Here is a 25,329-nt window from a genome sequence, read left to right as displayed (position 1 = left end):
TCCTTTACCTTGGTGGGTCCTGAGCTTATTTGGCAGATTTGCTCACCTCAGTGATCTTCCCCACAGTCTGGGTCAACTTCTCCTGTGTCCGATCAGGAGTTGGGAGGTTTGAGGGGAACCCGGGCCCACTCTCTACTCCGAGTTCCAGCCCAGGGCCCTGTGGATTGCAGCTGTCTATAGAGCCTCTTGTAACAGTTGCATGACAGCTACAACTCCCTGGGCTACTTCCCCATGGCCTCCTCCAAACACCTTCTTTAACCTCACCACAGGACCTTCCTCCTGGTGTCTGATAACGCTTGTACTCCTTAGTCCTCCAGCAGTACACCCTCTCACTCTCAGCTTCTTGGACCTCATTCCCAGCTCCTCACACGCACTTCTTCTCCTCTGGCTCCCCACTCCTTGACTGGAGTGATATCTTTTTTAAACCCAGGTGCCCTGATTAGTCTGCCTTGATTGGCTGCAGGTGATCTAATCAGCTTGTCTGCCTGAATTGGTTCTAGCAGGTTCCTGATTACTCTAGTGCAGCCCCTGCTCTGGTCACTCAGGGAACAGAAAACTACTCATCCAGTGACCAGTATATTTGCCCTCTACCAGACTCCAGTACCCCACTGGCCTGGGTCTGTCACATATCCCTCCCCCCGGCTCAACACCAAGGGGTTGGGCAGCTTGGGCTGCCAGACAGTGCACACGGGACAAGCCATCGGCATTACCGTGACGGCTCCCTGCTCTTTGTTGCACATGGAACTGGAAAGCTTGGAGGGATAAGAACCATCTGGTCACCCTTGTGTTCTTCTCCTTGTTCCGCTGCATCCATTGAAGAGGGGCATGGTCAGTCAAGAGGACAAATCTGCGCCCGAGCAAGTAGTAGTGCAATGCATCCATGGCCCATTTTACGGCGAGGCATTCTCTCTCCACCACTGCATATTTTTGTTCCCTCGGAAGGAGTTTCCTACTGAGGTAGAGAATTGGGTGTTCCTGCTCCCTGACCATCTGTGATAGAACGGCCCCCAACCCTACTTCCGATGCATCTGTCTGCAGGATAAATTCCTTGGTGAAATCAGGGCTATCAGTATGGGGTTACTGCAGAGGGCAGTCCGTAGGTCTGTGAATGATTCCTCTGCTGCATCAGACCATCTCACCAGATCAGGTCCACAGGCTTTCACTAGGTCTGTCAGGGGATTTGCCCTTGGGGCAAAGTGGGGGATAAATCGTTGGTAATACCTCACTACACCTAGGAATGCCCGGAGACTTGTTTCTTGTGACGTGGTCGGGGCCAATTTTGGATGGCCTCCAACTTGTTCACTTGGGGTTTTACCAGACCTTTTCCCACAATATAGCCAAGATATTTGGCCTCTGTAAACCCTACAGCGCACTTGGCAGGGTGATCTGCGTCCCATCATGGCCGCGGTTCAGCTCTGTAATAGTCTTTACCTGGTTTACCAGTTCCCGCAACATAGCTCGGTCTTGAGAAGCCTGGTCCATCAGCAGGCGATTAGTCTCTCACTGCAGCCGCACTGCCTCCTGTTGGGCGGCAGCCTGGACATGGGTAGCCTCCTGCTGGGCCGCCGTAGCTTGTATCAATGCCCGCACTAAGTCATCCATGTTGATGAAAAAAAATAAACCTTCTCTCTCTTTCTTTAAAAACACTCTCCTTCCGTCGTTCTGTGCACACCAAATCCCACCCCTCGCACCAGTTGTGACAAAGTTCCTCCTTTACCTTGGTGGGTCCTGCGCTTATTTGGCAGATTTGCTCACCTCAGTGATCTTCCCCACAGTCTGGGTCAACTACTCCTGTGTCTGATCAGGAGTTGGGAGGTTTGGGGGGAACCTGGGCCCGCCCTCTACTCCAGGTTCCAGCCCAGGGCCTTGTGGATTGCAGCTGTCTATAGTGCCTCCTGTAACAGCTGCATGACAGCTACAACTCCCTGGGCTACTTCCCCATGGCCTCCTCCAAACACCTTCTTTAACCTCACCACAGGACCTTCCTCCTGGTGTCTGATAACGCTTGTACTCCTTAGTCCTCCAGCAGCACACCCTCTCACTCTCAGCTCCTTGAGTCTCTTGCTCCCAGCTCCTCACACGCACTTCCTCTCCTCTGGCTCCCCTCTCCCTGACTGGAGTGAGCTCCTTCTTAAACCCAGGTGCCCTGATTAGCCTGCCTTGATTGGCTGCAGCTATTCTAATCAGCTTGTCTGCCTCAATTGGTTCTAGCAGGTTCCTGATTACTCCTGCACCCCACTGGCCTGGATCAGTCACAGTAGACAGGATACTGGGCTAGATGGATCTTTGGTCTGACTCAGAATGGCCGTTCTTATATTATGTTCTTATATGAAACGGAAAAATGTATTTACCACTTTCTTCTCTCTGATCCATATGCAATTTAGTAGTACTCCTGGATTGCTCACTGACACTAAGCTCTCACATAGCAGCACCCATGAGTAATGCTTTCTATCACCTCTGGTTGGGAGGGAAACTATTCCAGTCTGGCAGATGATGACCTGGCCTCAGTAATACATAGCTTTGTCACCTCCCATCTAACTACAGCAATTCAATATTCCTGGGCATGCAGCCATTAGCCTTTAGGAAATTGCAACTAGTAAAGAAAAACAGCAGAGCATCTCTTCAGCAACACAGGCTACAGTGAGCCTATCAAACTTGTCCTACATATTCTCTACACTGGCTTCCCAGAGAACACAGTCAAGCTCAAGATCTTGATCCCCGTCATCAAGGTGCTCAATGGCCCAAGATACCTAAAAGGATGATCTAAATCTCAGAGGAAACCATGGTTCACAAAACTGTATACCACAAAGGTAAAAACTCATATTTTTTGTAGGAATCAGAGCCTTCCTGGGGACTGGTCCAGACTTTGGAAAGAACTCGCAGGAACTAAGGATTATCACAGACCTCCCACCTTCCATTCCAAGTGCAAGCTTTTTTAACATTAGCTTTGGTAATACAATATCTAACAGTGTGTCCCTATTAAAAAAAACACTACATTCACCCATTCCACCTGGAGGAAATTGTGTGAGAAAGAACAAACCACATGTGACAGATGTTAGTCATGTCACTTAACGCACTCTGGAACACCCCCATATGCTACAGTGATGAGGACAGTATACGACTCAGAATGAAATACTACACGTTGTGCCTTTCTCCATGTAACTTTGTCACCAATGAACTCCTGTTCCAGCTTCCTCTAGCTGAGTATCTAAGTCTGAGGTCTTTTAATCATATTTTCAGTAAAATTTTCTCTAATACCATTTCAACCACCTCTTCCTTTACCAAGTCCCCCAAAAATGGGCATTCTCCTTGAACCCAAATTAATCTCCTTCCATCATATCAACAATTTCTGCAAGAACTACTTTAACCTCCATAATATTGCCCATATTATCTATTCAGGATGCAGTGGATAGGGCACGGGATTGGGAGTCAGACCTAAATTTTATTGTTGGCTCTGGCGCTGACCTGATGTGTGATCTCAATCATTTCATCTTTCTCTCTGTTTCTCAGTCTATAAAACAGGTATAATGATACTTATCTCCCCTTGTTAAACACTTTGGGATCTATGGATGAAGCACTAAGAACATGTTATTACTGTTCTCCATCTGCTCACTATTATTCATGCCTTCATTCTCTCCACTTTAGATCAGCAGATTTTCTTCCCAGCTCTTCTCTTGCTTTTGCTATCTACTTTTAAATTCTACTCCCAACTTGTCACTCAAGTCATTTTATAACCACACTATTCCCTTATGCTGTATCTGTGTACAATTAACAAAACAGTACAGGGTGATTTTATATGAAAGATAGTATACAAACTAAACAGTGATTTACACCGCATCTCTATTTCCATCAAACTGTCATCTCTCTGGAAATTCTCCATTTACTGCAGAATTCCCCTAGTAACATAAAACCACTACAGTGTTCCTTCTGACAATCTACTTCCATGAAGAATGACCACTTTGCATAATTCAGACAGCTAAACAAAGGTCTTCAAAAGTCAGATTTTTTTGTCCAGCACTAAACTGAAGATTCTTCAGCAGCACTGATTTAGATGTATACAGCATTAGATCTGAATAAGGACTTCTACAATTGTCAATATAGAATAGTAAAAGAATGGTCAAGGAACTCAGAGGGTTTTTTAGATTGAAACCCTAACAGAGAGAAACAAAAATAACTGACTTACCTGAAATCAATTCTTTTTTTGTTGGAAATCAAGTAACAAGTTCAATATATTGTAATCTGAATAGGTTCTGCTTAAGCAGGCCAGTCATGACAGTCTGGGATACAGCCGCAACTCTGAATTTTGGTTTCATAAAAATATTTCTTTAAACATCTTTAGTGATTTATCAGCCTAAACAACAGCTTTTGTTACCAATAGCTTCATATTTTTGAATGGAACATGTTGAGAATATATAACTCTTGGCCTTGCCAGAATCCAGAGGCAACAAAACGTTATAGAATGTCAAATTAAAAATCTAAACAATTTGTTTATTATAAAATATTAAATTCCATATACTGACATTACAGGTGGAGTAGTAATGATGCCTATAGTTAAGGCTGGCCAACACTTTCCATTGTAACCCTTTGTTTTCAGTTACTTATAACTGATGAATTAACTACTCAGGTTGAAATTTTTTCATTTGGGTTGAATTTTGAGAAAGTTTGAACTAAAACTGTACAGCTATTTCAGAGAACAAGATTCGTAAAAGATAGTTTTTCTAAATTAAAGAAATGTGTACAGCTCTACATCCTCCAAGATTTGGAGTAGAAAACAAATTTCACAGACAGATACTCCTGAGCAGTGCTGGCTCTAGGTTTTTTGCCACCCCAAGCAAAAACAAACAAACAAACAAACAAAAACCTCGGAGAGCGCAACAGCCAAAGCAAAAATAATACCACACCTCAGAGCGCCCAGAATGCCGCCCCTGAAATTGTGCCACCTCAAGCATGTGCTTGGTTTGCTGGTGCCTAAAGCCGGTCCTGTTCCTGAGGTCACAGCAGTGCCTTTCACTGTCCCCCAGAAAATCTGACCAGATTGCAAAGGACAACAACTTGTTAAAGGCTCTTTTAATTTTAATTCCAAATGCACAGCCCATTCTCCCAGGTCCTGTTAAGCCTTCTGTTTCCTCTATATATGACAAGCATGAGCTAGATTTCCAGAAGGGATATAGGCAAAACAGATCAAGCCACCTTCTCTTCCTCTGCCATCCATCAAAACTCTCTACAGTCATAGAATATCAGGGTTGGAAGGGACCTCAGGAGGTCATCTAGTCCAACCCCCTGCTCAAAGCAGGACGAATCACCAATTAAATCATCCCAGTCAGGGCTTTGTCAAGCCTGACCTTAAAAACCTCTAAGGAAGGAGATTCCACTATCTCTCTAGGTAATCCATTCCAGTGCCTCACCACCCTCTTAGTGAAAAAGTTTTCCTAATATCCAACCTAAACCTCCCCCACTGCAACTTGAGACCATTACTACTTGTTCTGTCATCTGCTACCACTGAGAACAGTCCAGATCTCTTTGGAACCCCCTTTTAGGTAGTTGAAAGCAACTATCAAATCCCCTCTCATTCTTCTCTTCTGCAGACTAAACAATCTCAGTTCCCTCAGCCTCTCTTCATAAGTCATGTGCTCCAGCCCCCTAATCATTTACAGTTCAAGGGAAGGATCACTGGGTTAAGAGTCAGAAGACTACCCATCTAGCTCTAGTCTCATCTCTTTCACAGACTAGCATTATCGAAGAGGCAAGGAAGTATTCCTTAATCTCACATATGACATAACAGATTATTTTTGGCAGAACTGGGATTTGAACTCAGGCCTCTAGTATGGTGACCCAAGTATGGTGGACCCAAGCCTCAATCACTTAGCTACACTGCCTCTCAAACTGAATATGCCAAAATCATGCAGCTTCGCTAAGGTGTCTGTAAAATGGGACTAGTACTGCATGCCTAGTAGAGGACATGGGATCTGATAAGTGTCAGGTGATGGAATTGCTTTGTTATTTCTGTTTTCTTTTATTAAAAAACTATTACATTACAAACAAAAGCCTCTTTAAATGTCATATGAATTGAAAGAAAGTAATTACATGATCCCATGCAACTTCTTGCCTGGGATATGTACAATATAGGAGAAGAGCGATATAATATAATATATACAATCCTGTATATAGGTACACAAGAACAGAGTATGGTCGAATCTACCTTAATAAGGGAGTTAAAATCTGTAAACGTTTTTCACATGAATGAAAAATACGGCAATGAGCATCAGTACGTTCTCTATATAGGACCACGTATTTAAAAAAAATAAATCTATTAGACTACCTTCCTAGAAGTTTAAAAATTAAGTATTGTCCCTATATTGTCCTTTTCTCTTTAGCACATAACCATTCTTTACATTTTTTTCCAATGGTGCTAAAATGAATATAACTGATTCTGTTTAGTATGTTCATTGGACAGCCCTGAGAGTAGTATTTGTTCAGTTAAGAGAATTAGGGAAAATATTTTACATTAATGATGCTGCTACTACAGAAAGTCTTCAAAAAGCAGTAAAATTTGAAAATTTACTAAAAACAGAAATTTGTAGAATACATCCTTTTAACTATTTTAAAGTTTATACTAAGTAATTGGTTTGATGGTATGCATTACTAGTAAGTACAAGCACTAAACTTTATCTTTGAAAAAATATTGTTCTCAAATGTAGTACTTGTAAAAAGTCCCTTACTGTAAATAAAAATAAGATGTCAGGTTTCCTTCATGATCAAATTACCACATCGGAGAGAACAGTATGTTTCTTTATATCATATTGCCAACATGCAACAGTCCAGGAGTGGCACCAGGGTTTTTGACGCCCTAGGCGGATGGTTATTTCGCCGCCCCCCGCAGCCCCAGTGGACCTACCGCAGTGATGCCAGCAGACGGTCCGCTGCTGGAAAGGCTCCGGTGGAGCTGCCGCAGTGATGCCGGCGGGCGGTCCTCTGGTCTAAAGGCTCCGGTGGATCTGCCGCAGGCATGACTGCGGTAGGTCCGCCAGAGCCTTTAGACCAGCGTACCGTCTGCCGAAATGACTGCGGCAGCTCCACCGGAGCCTTTCCAGCAGCGGACCGTCTGCCGGCATGACTGCGGTAGGTCCACCGGATCCGCGTGCCACCCCCCCCGGCAAAATAGCGCCCCCCAAAAATTCTGGCACCCTAGGCCATTGCCTAGGTCGCCTAAATGGTAGCGCCAGCCCTGCACCAGTCCCGACCTGGAGTGACCACCTCCAGAGCTGTGACAGGATTATTCAGTTTTCAAAGTCCAGAAAAAATCAAGGCTTTTAAAACTGACACATGGAATCTCACATTTTTCCCCAGTTACCACATGAGAAAAATTCTAGATAACGTCTGGGGTGGTCAATGCTCATGAGAAGATAAGATTTTATTTATAATATAATGTCTGCTCCAAACCTTATCTCCTAGTTGTGTAATTTGGTAGAAAATCTCTATAAAAAATAAAAATGAATCAAGTCCTGCCTAACATCTCTGTGTATTGATAATCTACAAGTTTCTATTTTCTGATACAACAACAAATGAGATCAGTAGGTATTAAAATTCAGATTTGTTCGTTTCTCTAGGCAGGTATATTTGAAGGCTTTTTTTTTTTTGGTAAACACACACCACAGGGGTATTTTTCCTCATTCACTCCTGTCTTCTTTATGTAGCTTATGTCATGTCCACTTAACCATTTCCATGCAAATGACTCTCCTGTGTCTTCCTTTCCTTTTCTTTGCACAACACAGGCTAGTTTCACTTTGCGAATGTGTGTTGCACAACAGATCAGACCTCTGGTTGGAGAGTTATGTAAGCAGCAAGAGGTGGCACAGAAGGAATAGAAAAGGTAAAAACACAAATAGGAATTGGAATAATATCACAAGTTGTAAATGAATTTTTAAGAATTCTTTCTATGAAAGAAAAAAGGCCAACAGGAGGAACGAACAAAACACAAGAGACCAAAAGGAAGAGGGATTGCTACTATGTAAATATTTGTATCGTGGTAGTGACAAAAGATATGCACCACTGTAGAAGGGTCTTGAGGAAGGATTTGAAGAAAGAGAACATGGCTAATTTAATTACTGTTTTTTGAGGTGTTTTGTAAGTAAGCAGTGTATGGAGGAAGGCACAAAAATGCATCTCAGAGACGTAAAGCAGCAAGCAGATGAGGGCACCAGTTCAGAAAGTTAGGAGAGTAGGGAGCAACTTGATAATACAATAGCAAATAGAGAGGGCCAGAAATGCAAGAAAACACATTTTGAATTTGATGTGGTGGGAAAAAGGAGGAGCCAATGGAGGGATTCAATTATCAGAATGATGCACTAAGACAGAGGTAGGCAACCTATGGCCTGGGTGCTGAAGGCACCACGCTAGCTGATTTTCAGTAGCACTCACGCTGCCCGGTGCCTAGCCACCAGTTCAGGAGTCTCTGCATTTTAATTTAATTCTAAATGAAGCTTCTTAAACATTTTAAAACCCTTATTTACTTTACATACAACAATAGTTTAGTTATATATTATAGATGTATAGAAAGGACCTTCTAAAAATGTTAAAATGTATTTATTACCAGCACGTGAAACCTTAAATTAGAGTGAATAAATGAAGACTCGGCACACCATTTCTGAAAGGCTGCCGACCCCTGCACTAAGATGATGACCTCGGCAGCTATATTTTGAATGGAGTGGAGGTGGGCTGCAATGCAGGTATCAAGGAAACTAAAGAGACAGTGGTTGTAATAGTAAAGACAGGATAGAATGGGCCTGATGAAAGAATTTCAGATGAGTGTACCAAGAGATTAGGTTGGAATTTAGTGATGTGGAGAAAGCAGCAGCAGCAAGACAGGGATACTGCCTAGGTTTATGGGACAATATAGCAAGATGTAAAAATGGACACCGAGATTGTGAATTTAAGTGACAGCGAGGAGAGTGACATAGTCAACAGTGACAGAGAAATGAGACAGTTGGGAGGGCTTGGGAAAAAAACAATTCAGTTTTGTCCACGTTACACTTATGGTGAGACAACAAAAACACTGCCTGAGATGCAGGATTACAGAGAGACAGCCAGGCAAAAGTGGAGAGGTAGATTTGAGAGTCATCTGCATAAAGGGACTAGTTAAAACCATGCAAGTGAATGAGACCATTAACAGGAAGGTTTGAGAGAGAAAAGGAGATCTAAGACAGAGCACCGTGGGATTGCCCACAGAAAGAGGAATTTGACACTGAAGGAATATTCCAAGAGGTAAGAGATCTAAAAAGTCAGTTATGAAAGCCAAGGAATGATAAGATAGCAAGAAAGATCAGCAGTTTCAAAAGCAACAGAAAGGTAAACAAAGATGACAATGAAGTATGGGTTCTTATATCTGGCTAGTAAGAACTCAGACCTACATGCAAGCAATTTCACTAGAACAGAAAGGGTAGAAGCCAGATTAGATGAGATGAGATCCATGATGAAGTTGGAGAAACTTGAGGCAGCTTTCACAAAAAGTACATCTGATGAGCCAAAAGATGAAGGAAAGAGACAGGTCAGTATCTGAAAAAGGAGGGAACTGCAGAACAGTTTATTGAGAATGGAAGGATTATGGCATGCTTGTATTGTGATTGGTGCTGTCTAAAGGAGAATGAAAAAAAACTCATATGGGAAGTAAGGAAGAGAATTAGAGGCAAGGGAAATCAGCAGCTGGAAGAGGATGGAGTCACCAGGGCAGGTGGCAGGTATCCAGGAGAGCAGGAATCAGTGACAGAAGAGAAAAAGTGAAAGAGCTAAGGGTAGAGGAAGGTAAAAGGGGGGGGGGGGGGGGAAGAGAAAGAATGGGGAAAAGACAGACTTTATCTGCAATTGTACTGGCCTAAAACATATAGCACTGTGTTCCCAGAATTTTATTTCTGTTAAAGATTGTCCCCAATTCTGTTAATTTGGAGATGGAGACGTTAAACAGGAGAGGATAGCAGAATACTCTTAGGATTAAAGTCAAATTATTCTTTGCTGATGGACATGTAACCATTTAAATATCTGCTTATTAAAATTATTTCCATGCTCTTGGTTTTCCACTTGCATTTCAGGTCATGGCTACATTTTGGAACACTACGTTTCAAATGTCGAATACACATTAAGTACCCATCAAGTAATATTAAACTGTCAAATACAACTTTCATATTAAAAGCAGTAAGAAGGGAAGACACTTGGATGTAAAATTACTGAACAGTTGGGGTTTCCTTTAAGACATTTTCTTTTAGATTTTTTTAATTAAGAGTTTATTATAAATGTTAAACTGTGTTTGTTCCGAGAAATAAGAAAACATTTGTCAACTGGTAAATACACAAGAAGGGGCAGGGAAATTACTATGTGCATAGTCAGTGTTAAGACACCAATATGTTTGTTTTAACCTAAAAAGCTGATTTTGGTATTTAAAGTTTGAATTAGAAAGAATTTTCACTGGGTCACAGTCCTCCATTTTTCTCCCACAGGAGCTTCACATAGCAAACATATCACTCTTTTTCTAAGTGCTTACTTAGCCTTCATCAACACAGTATCTATTGGGAGTGCCTCAAAAATATTTAAAAATAAAACAAACACAGGACAGGAGAAATATTTGGATTACTTTTTGTTTGGCTGGGTATGCCAGTAGAACTTGCCAAAGTCCAAAAAATGAGTTTTACATTTATAGCTTGATCCTGTAAGATGCTCAGTCCCTCCTGAAAAATTACTGAACGCCCTTAACACTCACTGGATTTAGGCACTTTGATTTTAATGTACTGCATATTTCCTTCAGGGGTAAATCCCATATTCTAGGTCCAATCCCTGTAAAAATTCTGTCTTCTCAACTCACAAGCCTCCTCCTATTATTCAACAATTTCATTGCTCTGGTGAAAAATGCTGTCATAGCTATGGAGGAAGATGTAACTGCTCAAGAAGCTAAGGCTAATTTCATGGAGGGCTTTGAGTATCAGGACACGTACCTTGAACTAGACTTCTTTGAGAAGTCTAACAATTGACTTCATTGGGCTTTGGATCAGGGCCTGGATAGCCAGTCACAAAGCAAAATGCCAAGAGATATGTTAATAGGAAGCCAGGCTGATACAAAGATGTGTTGACGCAGTCCATACTAGCTGATGCTTTTTAATGGCATGTGGCTTCTTTCCTAGATAAAAGAGACTGCAACAATCAAGCTTGAAGTTAATGCATGCATAGATTAGTATGGCCTCTTCAGCAGAGAGACAAGTTCTCCAAAGTACTTCCCTCTTCCTATCTGCTTCACTTCAGCCTTGTCTGGATTCAGATTTAGCCAGCTGCTCTTTATCCAGGTACTGATTTCGACTGGAAGCTAGAAGACAGTGCTCTGTTTATATCTAATGCAAAGGATATGTATGGCTGGCACTGCACACAGTTTGTCTCACCATTTGTCTCATTATGGTGAGGGGTCTGCACCTTAGTTGCAGAGTCCTCTGAGGACTATGCCTGTAATGACGCTCTGGATTTAGTGCAGGAAGACATATCTGAGCTATTTCAGGGTATATCAGTTTATCCCTGAAGACTACCGGAAGCAGAAGAGGAATATATGACTATCAGTGGTATCAAATGACAAAATAGTTCTGCAAGGTAAATAGATACACCTCCATTGTATGTGGACAGGAGGTGGTCATTCACCAAAGCAACAAGTGCTGTGTTTGTTCTGTGCCTTGACCTGAAGTCTGAGAGAAGAATCCAGGATAATGGCAGCCGACAGGTAGCATTGGAGAGTGTCAATTAGCTTGCTTAAGATTTATTTTATTTTATTTTTTTGTTTAAACACTGAGCAGGAACTCATGCAAGGTCTCTAACATCAACCAGTGCTTTTTTAAGAATTGTTTGGATTATTGGATTGTGGAGAGGGGCAGATTTCCCGTATCAAAAGAGGTGCTGACAATCTCATTACTGGGTGGGAGGTCCTTTGTGTTCCCTACAATTTTTTTTTCCTTTTTTTTTTTTTTTTTTTAAACCACATAGGAAGGCATGGGTCAGAGTTAGAGGTGGCAGCCCCAACTGCCACCAGCTTCTTTGACTACTACTCGTGAATGGACCAAATCCTTGGAAAGAAAGCACTATGTTTCTGGTCTCAATTTTGGTCCCCCTACTCCATTCTTGGTAAACCATAAAATGAGATGACAATTCCTAACAGCAAGGGCTGCTACATTTGAGGTTTGAGTGAACAAGGTATGGAATCAGCTAATAGTCCAAAAATTTTTCTGCAGGATACTGGTACTGCCCACATCAAAGGCAGTACAGATGGAGATTTAGTCTTAACTCTGAATTCCCGTGCTTGTCACGGATAAGGGAATCTTATTTTAAAATCAGTTCTGGTCTTAAAAGAAGAAAGTACAGTTCTGATTCTTACAAAATATCACCTATAGATCCTGAAATTAATCATATTACTAGCAAAAAGTAAAGTGGGAAAATTAAAAGTCATGAATTTGAACAAGTTATACATAAGCATGTTAACTTCAGCTTTCATTAGCAGCCCAGGAAAAAAATATTCTCTGCTTTAGAATTTTGGATTGGGAAAGTTCCCTAGCTTGTTAGTCCCACTGCATTCAGTCCTTGAAAATAAGAACATCTGCCCTTAGATGAGTCTACATTTAACACAAGGTAGTTCAGACATCATATAAATCAAACCATACTGGTCCAAGGGTGATTCACAAATATGTACACTCATTCTTAATCATCATTTTGGCTAAATTACTCATGGCTCATTAGCCTTCTCTATGCATGCCCTGTTATTTTTTATTTCCTGCAAACTTCTACTTATCTGACTTCTGAAAAATGACTATTATTTAAAAGTCCTAGGCATTAATATCTATAAAAGGCTCATTTGTAACTGAAAACATCAATTTCAGTCAAACATTTACAAAATTGGACAATACAAAAACATTTTTTATTTTAAAATATCAAGTATTAAGGGTTAGAACTGTATCACCCTTAATTTTTTTCACACTATGGTGATCCATTTGTATCATCTTCAACCAACACCTAAAGAGAATGGGAAACCATTAGTCTTCAAGGAAGTATGTTAGCATGTATTCACACACAACACTATGAATCTTAAAAAAATACAACCAGCTGGAAGTCTGAGCCTTTTTTAGCATGACAAGGTAGGAGAGATAATATCTTTTATTGGACCGACTTCCGCTGGTGAAAGAGACACGCTTTTGAGCTTATGCAGAGCTCATCTTCAGTCTTTTTGACGCTATTAATCTCCCAGTTTCCTATCAGTATGACCTACTTAAAGCTATACCACCAAGGATGAAGAAGTTTAGTTTTCACTAAATTCATGAAAAAGTAATCAAGTTAAATTTAAAAATATTAATACAATTGAGTTGATGGAATATTTAATAGAAATATAAACCCCACAATAAGTAGTCATAGACCAAAGGGGTCAATTAGATCTATTTATTTTCCAGATTGCACTGAATTATACTGAAGTTACACCATGAGTTACGAATCATATGATTTTTGACTATAAACGTGAAGGTTTGCCTTGAGTTTATATTTGTCCTATGAGCTTGCTCACAAAATGCATCCTTTTAGAAACATGATTCCCCGACATGGTCCATCACTCCATGCAAGGAGTCATTATTTGTAGAATTGGGGCCTAAATTCAGTAACTGTCTTTTACTCATGATGCTACTAGAAACTGTCCTGCTGTTAGAAATAGAGACTACTTATCCAGGTGTACAAAACAGCTCTTGTACAGTTTAAAAAAAAATTCAAGCAAGAAACATCCCCATAGTGTTGTATCTCTCAGGGGGAAAAGGGAAAGTGCCTTTGAATCATTAGGATTACGAGTATCTTGAGACAGATTAAGCAACTAAAATTCATATTCAGTTTTGTACAAACACACACCTTCAGTACAGTGTTTAACTTCTGATCCCAATTACACTACCGTTTTACAAATCCTCAGGTCATGTTTTAACATATTAACCAGCTAAAATATATCCCGTTATCAGATAGGAAGCCTGAGATCTATACTCAAGCTAATTTACAGTGTGTAGAAAATTAAGGTTTATAGTTTTTTTCAGATAGGGGTTCATTAAGCTAAAAAGCTTTCTATCGATCCCCATTACTATTATGCTTTCATTCTGTGTGTCATTCAGCATTGGTGATAAAAACCTTACATTTAACAAAAATAAAAGTAAATTTATTGGCAGGCACTTTAGGAGGTTCTTAGGAGCCTCATTAAAAATATTTAAGAGTCCTGTTCCAACTAACTACTTTTAGTGTGTATATTATAGGTAGTTTAAAAAGGAAAATTAAGTGCTTCATGAGACTCCCATTCCTCTGATGAAATAATCAGAAGTCTACAATTATTGGATTTGACAGAAAACTTCACTATTTATTCATATATTAAGAAGAAAGAACATTAAGGAGCATTTTCAACCATGAAAACTGATTTAAAAACAAGTACCATCTCTGCTCATCGGGGGGGAGGGGGAATGCGATTCAAAATATAAAATTAAGGCATTGTAAAGCACACTAGCCACATATGCGTAACAGAGTTTACTGAAAATATATCTATACAAACTGGAAGAGTACCAAATATACTTTTTAGAAAAGTATCTTTGAATGTATAAATACTCAAATTAAACACCACAAATTTTGTCTTCCTGATCCCTTAAGAAAAACAAGCTTCTGTTAATGAAAAATGCTGCCTATGGCTTATATTCAAGTCCAAAGATGACAGACAAATCAAATTAAAATTCAACTAATTTCAAACAGTAACTTTTAAATACTGATTTAAATTATTCAGCATCTTGTTCGCCTTCTAAAAAACTATTTTACATTTTTGCAAAACTAAAAGTGATTTGGTTGCAGATGACCTAATTACTAGAATAAAAGCTGTGTCTGACAAAGAGAGAAAGGACCACTGCTTCATACATAATTTATTAAGATTTCCAAGAGTATTCAGGTTAAATTCACAGATCTGAGCATCTCATTGTAATGTTAAATAAATTTTTAACAAGTCCATGTGTTTTGGTGTTCAAACATACACTTTATTTTTCATTTTTTTTAAATCCCTCAATATTTCTGCTGCTACATGGGTTGCAATCGACCACTGAACCTTATGCTTTAAATGCATTTTTGGGTGCAGCAGTGCAGCACCACCTCTCATCCCTCTGCAGCTTTCTCCTTTTTCAGCAGAGGAGCAAAAGCTGCTGCAGTCAACTGCAGAATAAGCCACCACCGCCTCCTGTCACTAACAAAGACACCAGTATCTGTAACACCCAAAGAGGTGGCTTTTGCAGTTTCACAACAGTACGCATACCGTCCAAAAGCAAAATTTTAACATTTAAAAAGTGTAAAAGAATGCCATACTCTGCAATACCTGCCTCATCCTCCCTCCAGAATGCCTTCATTGTGGAGCTGTTAGATTCACGTCAAGGCATCTCCTTCCCTGCTTTGTGTCCCTTTCTCTGGCAGTCAGGGCTGCTGCGGCAGGAGGCAGGACGACGACTTCAATGGGCTCAAGCTCTCATTCCTCCTCGCAATGAATCTGCTACATTCTCTGTTGCCCTATGTCTGTTTCCTTAGATACTGTTTTTTTCCTCTTTTCTATGTCAACAAACCTTTTTTAAAAATACCCTATTTTCTAGCTACAAAAGCCGCTTTCTTCTCCCTTCCCCAGCTCGCCGCCACCGCCTCCTCCTCGCCTGTCAAACACTCCGATCAGAACCACAGGAAATCCATCCTGAGCTCCTCGCTGCAGCGGCGCGGATAAAACAGGCTCCTCTCCCTGCAGCAGCCCGGAAAGGCGCAAGCACTGCCAACAGCAACAGACAGAGGCACTAACTATTACTGTCCAGCATGGCTCGGCCGGCGTGAGGTGCCCTCCCAGTTTCACCTACCCCATCTCCGAAGTCGGCTGCGCCTCCATTCCGTCTCCAATGCCCAGTCTCCGCCCGCATCCACTGGCTGCATTAGAGCCGGAGCCAATACAACCACATTGCAATCACGCGTGCGCCGAGCCCAGCCCAGTGCAGCCAATGGCCCAGCTCGCATTAGAGGATGCGATGCGCCCTGGTCCGCATCCAAAGGATTAAACAGCTGCTCCCCACCGCACTCCGGTCAGTTCGCTGTCTGAGTGATCAGAGGGGACGGAAGGGGAGGGATCCTGTCAATGATCATCGCAAAGCACAGCTACAGAGAACGTGAAGAATGGAAGTGGGAGGAGGAGAAGAGAAATACATCCCCCAAATAAAAATGCAAATCTTGCTCTATTTACTATTTGCCAAAACGATCCCAAACTATTACTTATCAGCACATAGGGCAGCAAACAGATGTTGCCAAAATTAATATGTCCAGTATCTGGGGAGAAGAATCACTTTTCAGAGCAATGAAGGTGAATTTTGAGAGAGTGTCCATTCCCTATTACTGTCTATTATGTAAAATACATGGAGTTATTTAGAATAGCTATTTTGCTTTAAATTTACACTCCTAGATTAATCCAAATTCATTTTCAAGTGTAAACAACCACTAAAATACCTAAACAATTTCAATGGTTCATCCTGAGAGGATGAACACTACTATCTTTGAAGAGGGAAAAGTATGGACTTGTCTACACAGGAAGTAAGTGCAGAATAAGGTAGGGTGCAAATTTAAAATGCAAGAGCTATTCCTAAAGTTGACTGTGCTAAACTACAAAAAAGGTAATGTGTGTGGAACAAGCATCCACAAGGGGTTTGTGTAGAATAGCTACTGTGCTAACCTAACATCCTTGTGTTTTGAATATATTAGAACTTGTCTTCACTTGAACATAGATTAAGATAGTGTGTGAATTTAAGTGTAATAGCCGTTCTTGGATAACTCCATGTGTGGACACTTTCAAAAACGAGTTAGTGCCTTGTTCCTGTTAGCTTCTTATTCTGAAATAAGAGCACCATTCCATAATGAGCATGATTACATGTGGAATTAATCAGGAACAACTTCAAGCATAGACCAATATCATGCTAAATAATTTTTCTCTCTTTCAAATGCCAATGTGCATCTAACATGGAGCAGTAGTTTTGAAAAGACAACTAGAATTAGACTGCAGATAGGTATACCTGCACAATGGATAAGCCACCTCTTGCAGACTTGTTTTCTTGCTTTTGAATTAGAAAAAATGTTTTGGATATACAAAATAGGCATTTCCTTAGCACAAAATGTAATGCCAGAAACCCCTCAATTATAAATCCTAACTGTGTTACTCATTAACTTAAATTCTCTCCATTTGTAAAAATTGAGACCACATTTGTCTATGTCACAAGATGGTCTGAGGATTAGAATTCTCTGATTTCTTCTTTCAGTAAAAACATGCAAATAAATGAAAAACTACCCAAGTCTGCAAAAAAAAAAAAAAAATCTTTTACACCGACATGGATAGGCATTCTTAAAAAAAGTTTTAAAAATAAGGTTGTAACTATCAAAGTACTGAACATTCAACTGTTGGAAATTAGGACTCTGATCCTTCAAACAGCTCTGTGGTGATTCAAGGAAACAAGTTAATCCTATAACAGAACTAAAGGTATACACCTAATACTTCAGTTAATTATTTTTGAAAACCCAAACAAAATATTGCTTAGAGTTCCATTAAAATATTTTTCTTCCCTAATAATAATATTTCTGGATCTGCTTACAGTTCAACAGAATGCAATGCTTTCACATGTCTTCCATCAAGCAAGCTTTTGGGTTATATAAACCATAAATTACTTTATTATAAAGAGTCATCTGATAAATGTGCATTTAAGACTAACACATTATTCTAATTCAGTGTATAGTAGTCTGATATAGGCATGTAGCAATTTTCCAAAAAGGGCCATATTTTTGAAGTTTAATGGACCCACATCATTTTAATGCTTATTTTGTGTACATTTAGATGATGTATGATGTGGAGCTGTCAAGAGATATCGTAAGCTTGCAGGCACGGTGAAACAATGGTACCCCAAAATGAGAGTCTTTTTTGCAGTTCCAGAAACACTGCATCATGACTGACTATAGCTTTTCCTTTTACGTTAATTTCAGCATCTTAATGTAGTGTTTATTGGTCAAAGTTACCAATGACAATGTATTAATTTTTTTTATTGGTTTTGCATGTGCAAGACTTCCTCCGCCTCCCAGAATGATAAAGCTGTTTAGCATGGGGCAAAAATGGTGACTATCAACATTTTACAATATACTAGTATGAAATTTTTAATACACCATATTCTTAACAGTTAATATATCTCAAATGATTATAATAGTGTTCTATATATTTGTTGACCAGATCAGTCTCCCACTAAAGTAGCAGTTCATTCCATGCCCACAGGTATGTATTTGCATAGTGGGCAGACAAATTTATGTGAATTCTTAATGTAATGCTTCTCCATTTGTAATCTTTTTACCTACATGTAGTATCTAGTCTGTCTAGTAGAAGATTTTAATTTGTAAATGCCTATGCATGCAGTACTAGCCTTTGAATATTCTAGAATGTAGCTTTTTAATTCAGTGACATTTATGCACAGATCAGTATTAGTGAAAACAATACACAGCTTCATACTGGGCTTCTATCAAAAACAGCAATTTTGATGCTAATATATAAATCTAATTTAGCATAAGTCTATACTTGAACAAATAAAAATGTAGCAATGGTGGTAATGTTAATAATATACTTTGGCAATTCAACCTCTACAGGGAAGTTACAGTATATGAAGACTTGGAGAATACAAGACCCTTAAAACTTATATCAAAAAGAAAAAGACTCTCCACAAATTTTGAAAAATGGGGTTTCTTCAAGAAAACCAAGAGAATGAAAAAAAAATGGCAAAAGCCACTAGGTGCTAGACAGAATTCTATGAATCTGGCAGCAGATGCCAGGAGAGATTAATTGTACTAGCAGCTACAGGATGAATTTTCTAGTTCAGATTGCCACTAATACTCTATCACAGGGGTTGCTTTAAGAAATACTCAAGCAACTCAAATTTGGCATGTCAGAGTCGTATTATTGGGGAGAGGGGGGGAGGAAGGAGGGGGAAATAGAACCAGACTGACTCTGATCAGAAAGCATCATGTTCACCTGCTTCTACAGCCAACAAAGCAAGAAAGTCCTCTAGTGATTGATCCTGTTGCATTGTTTGCTTGAGAAACACACACAAGACAAGACAAGAAACGAAACTTCATAAAACAGAAATATTTGAGAGAGGAACCAATCTAAGGGACGCAGCATATCAAAAACTGACATGTTGTGCAGACCTGTGGAAGATTTGATTGCTAAGGAGGCAGTTTGTCACCCAAAACGTCTTTCTTCCAACTTGAGTAAAATGAATCAAAGCAAAACCATTACACTACAATAATACAGTCACCTTATGAACTTTTTTTTTTTTTTAAATCAGCATAGGCTACTACTACTGGAGGAATTTCAGATGAATGTTGGAGACTTTCCATACCATCACATGTTCTGGGATTATTTTCTCCAGATGCTACTTTAAGAAGTCCATGCAGAATGAAAAGTGGAAATTTCACTTACACACACCCATACCATGCCATGCTTCCATACGCCTTTACTGCAAAACAGGCACAACTATGCCAAGTAGGTACAAATCTACATTATTTATATGTTAAATCTCTCTGAAGTACATAATGTCTTTGAATCTGGGAAATTTGCTGTGCATCAGAGTCCTAGCTCTTTCCATGGAATCTTGAGTGTCGTGGGAACAGAGAAAACTGTCAGACTCAAAGAGCAGCAATGAGATTGGACTGACAAGAAAGAAGCCAGCCCTTGTCAGATGGACTCTCACAAGACATGTCCTGAATGAATATGCAAAAGATATGCAAGAAAGATGTGTCCTACAAGTAGTAGTGAAGACAAAGTCCACAAACAAATCCTTGCCTCTACAATGAAGAGGGATGAAGAGCATGTTACAGTTCTTATCAACCACTTCATCAACAATATGGCAATTCCTTTTGACCCTGAATTATTTCTAGAGGTGTTTATCAACATACCTACTGAACTGCATGCAACGTCAGATATACAAGAGTGCCTACTGAAAGGAGCAGATGCTGAAATACAAAGATTTGTGATCGGTGGACTCAATTCTGATGGGATATGCAGCTTCTTCAGTCCAGTCAAGAAATCTGTCACCAAAACATTTACGGACACGGCTAAGACCATCAAATTTAAATCTAGCAAGGGAGAGAATCACAGCAGATACCAGTCCAGAAATTGTTTTGCCGATAGAGCCCTGTCATTTGTAAGACAGATGTTTGAATGGGAATTGTTCTTAGTCATCTGATGGGACATAGGCATGAGTCCTTCTTTCATGCTGATGGAACAATGAGAACAGAAAACTCAATTAGGGCATCAACTGCAAACTCAAAGAATCCATGAGCTAAGAGTATGTAACAAAGAAATCAGAGATGCCATGGCTGTCATACAAATGATGGCTGGAGACAAATTCCACCACATTCATTAAATTGGCTGCTGAGTACTTGAGGCAGACACTAAAAGCATTTGACAAAGCTAATTCCATAATTGAAGTATTTGACAAATAAAAACTCTAAAAACTGCAGAAAGGCCATGCCAGACAGGATCAAAGGCTAGATGCAAGAAATATTAAGTGAGTGGTGGACACATTGTAGAGTAACACCTTACTTAAAGTCCTCCTGGTTAACATCGTTACGTTGCTGATCTACTAGAGAACATGCTCGTTTAAAGTTGCATAATACTCCCTTATAACATTGTGTGACAGCTGCCTGCTCTGTCCACTGCTTGCAGGAAGAGCAGCGCATTGGAGCTAGCTGGTAGGGGCTTGGAACCAGGGTGGACCAGCAACCTCCCCCATCAGCTCCCCACTCCCCTAAGTTCCCTGTGCGGCAGTTGCCCAACAGGCTAGCAATTGCCAGCAGTTCAGCTGTCCCTTCCCCCACTATCATGTGCTGCTCCTGCCCTCTGCCTTGGAGCTGTTCACCAGAGCCTTCTGCTTGCTGTGGAGGGAGAGGGGGAGGACGGGGGCTAACGTCAGGGTGTTCCCCTCCCCCCTGTTCCCCGCTTACCCCATCTCTATAGAGCGGGGGGTGGGAGGGACACGACAGGGCTCAGGACAGAGGGAGCTTGTTGGCAGCAGCTGCTGTCTCAACTTGCTGCTCTACTTAAAAAGACAGTGGGGTCAGCATACTTAAAGGGGCAATGCACATCTCTTCTCTCTCACATACACACGCGCGCACACACACAGTGTGTATCTGTCTGCCATGCTGTCTCTCTCCCTCCATTTGTGCTGCCTTGTAGACTGTGAGGCTACATTAACAATGCGTTAACCCTTGAGAGCTCAGCCGAGTGCTAGTTCATCATTTAGCAGTAAGGCATTCCCTGGAAAATATCCCACCCTCTTCCACCCTCTGACTTCACTAGCTCAACCAAGCTTCACAATCATCACTGCTGTGTATAGTATTAAATTGTTTGTTTAAAACTTATACACTCTGTGTGTGTGTTGGGGGGGTGCATCCCTGGAACCTAACCCCCGCATTTACATTAATTCTTATAAGGAAATTGGATTTGCTTAACATCATTTCGCTTAAGGTCACATTTTTCAGGAACATAGCTACAATATTAATCGAGGAGTTACTGTACCTCCATGGAAAAATTTCCAAACATGGCATCCAACAAGCAAGTCAATTATAAAATTCCTCTGTAAATATATATTTCAAAATGTACCGAAGGGTGTAGGAGCACACCCAATACAAACACTCCTCCTTGCTGGAGGCTTTTCCAATAGTGAAATAGCAAAGTCCATCACCAATAGAGGTGCTGAAGAAGTCCATAATTTGTACAGTACTTAAGAGGAAACAGACAAGGATGCTTCTGCTTGCTGTACATGCCAATATGGCTTTTGGGTCTCACGGTGTCAAAGGAACCACAGTAATTAGAGGTCACCTGATACAGATCTTTTGTCCTTGCTGTTCACTGATTTCCAGAAATGGAACACAGATAACATGTGAATTGAAACAGGCACCATTACAGTACTAGCATAACTGACAAGTGTCGCTTCACACCTGTGCACGCAATTTGTGATGACTCACTCCCAATTTCTGCAATATACTTGCTACTGTATACATAGTAACAAAATGTAACTGCATCATCTTACTTTGTATTGGGGAGGAATCTGTGTTCAATGTTGTAAAAACAAAGGGAGCTTACTGTTTCAGAGATCTTGCTAAACTTGGAGTGATGGACCCTTGCTGCAGAAATTGCAGCTGAAGTTGGTAAGAGTGCATATGACCAGAGTGAGAGGAAAAAGACCCAAAGAGACCTGAATTGATTTTGATGGCTAGACTGAAGCACAATGGACAAGTCACTGGCCAAACTCCCACCATGTGAAGACTGTTCTGAAGGGCATGTCAAAACAGCATTTGGCAAACAAAGATTTGCATGTCTTCGCACGCAGGTAAAGCAGATATTGCATTACCATTGCAACATGAACATAAAATGTGGATGATGAACTACTTCCTGTATTCTTCAAGGGTCCAATGGCATCTGAGCTTCTACAAGATCTTATCTGAGCCTGTACCCATATGGGTCACTGCACAATCAACAGTGCCTAATCAAAACAATCTTCCCTACACAGAACTGCATACATGCCTAGGAGAGCTGGCATATCCTCTGTTTCATGACACACTGATAGAAGAAACAAACAGTTTAACTATTGTCTTAGAACAGGGATTCTCAAACTGAGGGATCGGGACCCCTCAGGGGGTTGCGAGGTTACCACCTGGGGGGTTGCAAGATGTCTGCCTCCACCCCAAACCCCACTTTGCCTCCAGCGTTTATAATGGCGTTAAATATATAAATAAGTGTTTTTAATTTATTGGGGGGGGAGGGTCACACTCAGAGGTTTGCTATATGAAAGGGGTCACCAGTACAAAAGTTTGAGAACCACTGCCTTAGAAGTTACAAAATGAGAATGGAATGGGCATTTGGCCATTTGAAAGTGAGGTGGTGCTGTCTTATGACTAGGTTAGAGGCTGCAGAACAATACTTGCCTAGGATTATAGCTGCATGTTATATTTTATACAATATTTGCGAGAAAGTCTCAGTGATGGGTGGTAGGCTGAGGTGCAGAGAATTGCCCAGCAGTATGACCATCCAGCAAGGCACCCTGTACAACATGTAAACCACGAGGACAATACTGTCAGGGGAACATTTTATTCTTTCTTTGAGCCTGGTGCCTGGAAATGTGCAGCTGTGTCTTCAGGGGAAGTGGGGTTGGATTTTGAGCAGCAGAGTTGATTTTACAGATGTTAGAGCTGGCACATTATGGTATTTTTTGTTTGACTGTAGCATGTATGCTTTAATAACTTGTTAAAACTTGTTAAGTTGAAAATTAGTGTTTGTATGTGTCATACACTGAATGCTTTGAGACATAATTTGTTCAATAAAAAAATTGATGCCAATAAACCATCATCAAAAATAAAACTTTGAAAACTCTACAAACTTTTCTCATCGTGATTAAAACATGAAACAGCTCTAAAGTGAAAAAGTGCAACATTCACATGCAGTGCAGTTATGGGGAGGCGAGAGGGTTCCTGTTCGGAGGCAGGGGGATGTCTTGCATTTGCTGCCTCTAATCTTTCTGCCTTCTGAGGTTCACTGACAGGGATCAAAGTTGCCAGGTGCACAGGTTGACCTGAATTTCCTGGCCTCCCACTGATGTTGTTCTTGCTGCCTTGTGCTGGGGCTTGGGACAGGACATCCATGTTATTCCCAGTTCCCTGTATTATTCAGGATCTAACGAACACGACTGAGTCCTGGCCGAGGGGACTGCATTGTCTGCTGGCCTAACAGCAGCATGCATTCCAGCAGAGTTTTCTGCCTGTTCATCACCTCCAGGAGCTGCTTTTTTGTGTCTTTGGTCACATAACATTGCTGTCATGGGCCAGTTCAATGGCGTCTCTAGATAGTTGCCTGTATACCTCCCTCTCATTCATTAAACACACTATTCAGTTCTTGATAAGTGTGGGGAGTGGTTTTTGTTTTTTTGCAAGCCTGTGACTAGGGCTCTAAACATCTCCTCTTTGGACCTCCATTTCTTCCCTCTCAGGTTGCCAGTCACTGAGCTGTTGATGAAGGCTCTGTTCTTGAAGGTCTCACTGCTGCAGGTACTGTGGCTGGGGAGCAGAGAAAAGGAAAAACAAATAGTTATTGTTCATATTAGTACTGTTTCCACAGAAGCAGTGACAGCACTTTTCTTATCTTCTGTTTCTTAAGACCATTCCCTGAGATTCATCTTGGGAGACCTCAGAGATAAGCGGTGCGTACATGTGGGCTAAATAGGATGCTGGGATTGGTGTTCCCAGTTTAGGGCTTGCAGTTTATGCTGTGCCTTGAAGGTACTTCTATGGGTGCACGATATTCCTGACTGGGCCACTGAAATGAAGTTAGGGATGAATCAGGAGGGAGCTGGATAGGATTTCCCTCTACATCCCCTTTAGGCTGTCCTGACTCTGGATGACTTACACTGAGGCAGATGACTAGGAGTAGAGAAGGGGCTTAAAAGGCAAAGGGTACACTAGAGAGAGATGTTGTGAATTATTCACCAAGACGGTCCCCCCAGAAGTGCAAAGCAGTTGCAAGCTATACCAGGAACAATGGTAGTGCTGCTGAATGTCCATGCTAAAATGAAGACTTTCTCAGCCTTCAGTCTGCTCTCTCCTGCAGAGATTCAGAAAGTGCAAAGAAAAGTAGAGTGGGTTCTACATTGATTGTTTAAAACCTTAACAGCTCCCAGCCTTTTTCTATTAAATATATAACCTATGGAAGGCCATTATGACTCCTTTGTTTACTTTACTGCAACAATGATTAAACTGGTATTTGATATCCCTCAGTCAATTGCCTTAAGAGCTGTAGTCATGCAATTCCTAACCTAATCTTTTCCTGCAATGCAACATTGTTACAGACTATATATATTTCTGCAGGGATCATTAGCTCTATTAGCTATATGGGCATGCAATGCCTATACCCATATGTACCTCATATAAACTGAAAACTAACCTAACCATTTTTTCCCCCCCGAATGACTGTCTTAGAAGACACACTACATAGATTCAAATGAAACTATCACACTAGGGAAGGGGAAAGTTGTAGCTTGTCATGTGGCAACCATTCTGAGCATGCGAATAGAGAGAAGGGGCAATATTTGCTAGGAAATTAGTAGATGTCTATATGCCCTTCATGACATGAGTTTGTAAACAGTTGATGGACGGAGCATTAGCATGAGATAGAAGTTGATTAGCTAGCCCAGTTGCCATTTTGAAAATATTCTTAGGAAA

General features: G+C 40.8%; 1 protein-coding gene across 6 annotated transcripts in view; it reads right to left on the bottom strand.

Annotated features, from left to right (window-relative positions):
- Nucleotides 1–25,329, bottom strand: part of APC (APC regulator of WNT signaling pathway) — a 193,452-nt gene that overhangs the window by 154,475 nt on the left and 13,648 nt on the right. For 2 of the 6 annotated variants that reach the window (XM_050945539.1, XM_050945544.1), the window contains exon 2: nucleotides 1,432–1,589. The exons of 1 other annotated variant lie outside the window; for it this stretch is intronic. The gene's annotated coding sequence lies outside the window, so the exon portion shown is untranslated. Of the gene's footprint in view, nucleotides 1–1,431; nucleotides 1,590–15,379; nucleotides 15,804–15,899; nucleotides 16,126–25,329 lie in introns of those variants that run through there. 3 more of the 6 variants (XM_050945541.1, XM_050945542.1, XM_050945543.1) reach the window with 3 other exon arrangements.

The sequence above is a fragment of the Gopherus flavomarginatus genome, chromosome 3 (assembly GCF_025201925.1).
Source record: "Gopherus flavomarginatus isolate rGopFla2 chromosome 3, rGopFla2.mat.asm, whole genome shotgun sequence".
Lineage (NCBI taxonomy): Eukaryota > Metazoa > Chordata > Testudines > Testudinidae > Gopherus > Gopherus flavomarginatus.
Note: the sequence above shows the minus strand (reverse complement) of the source record. Positions and strands in the feature narration are given on the sequence as shown.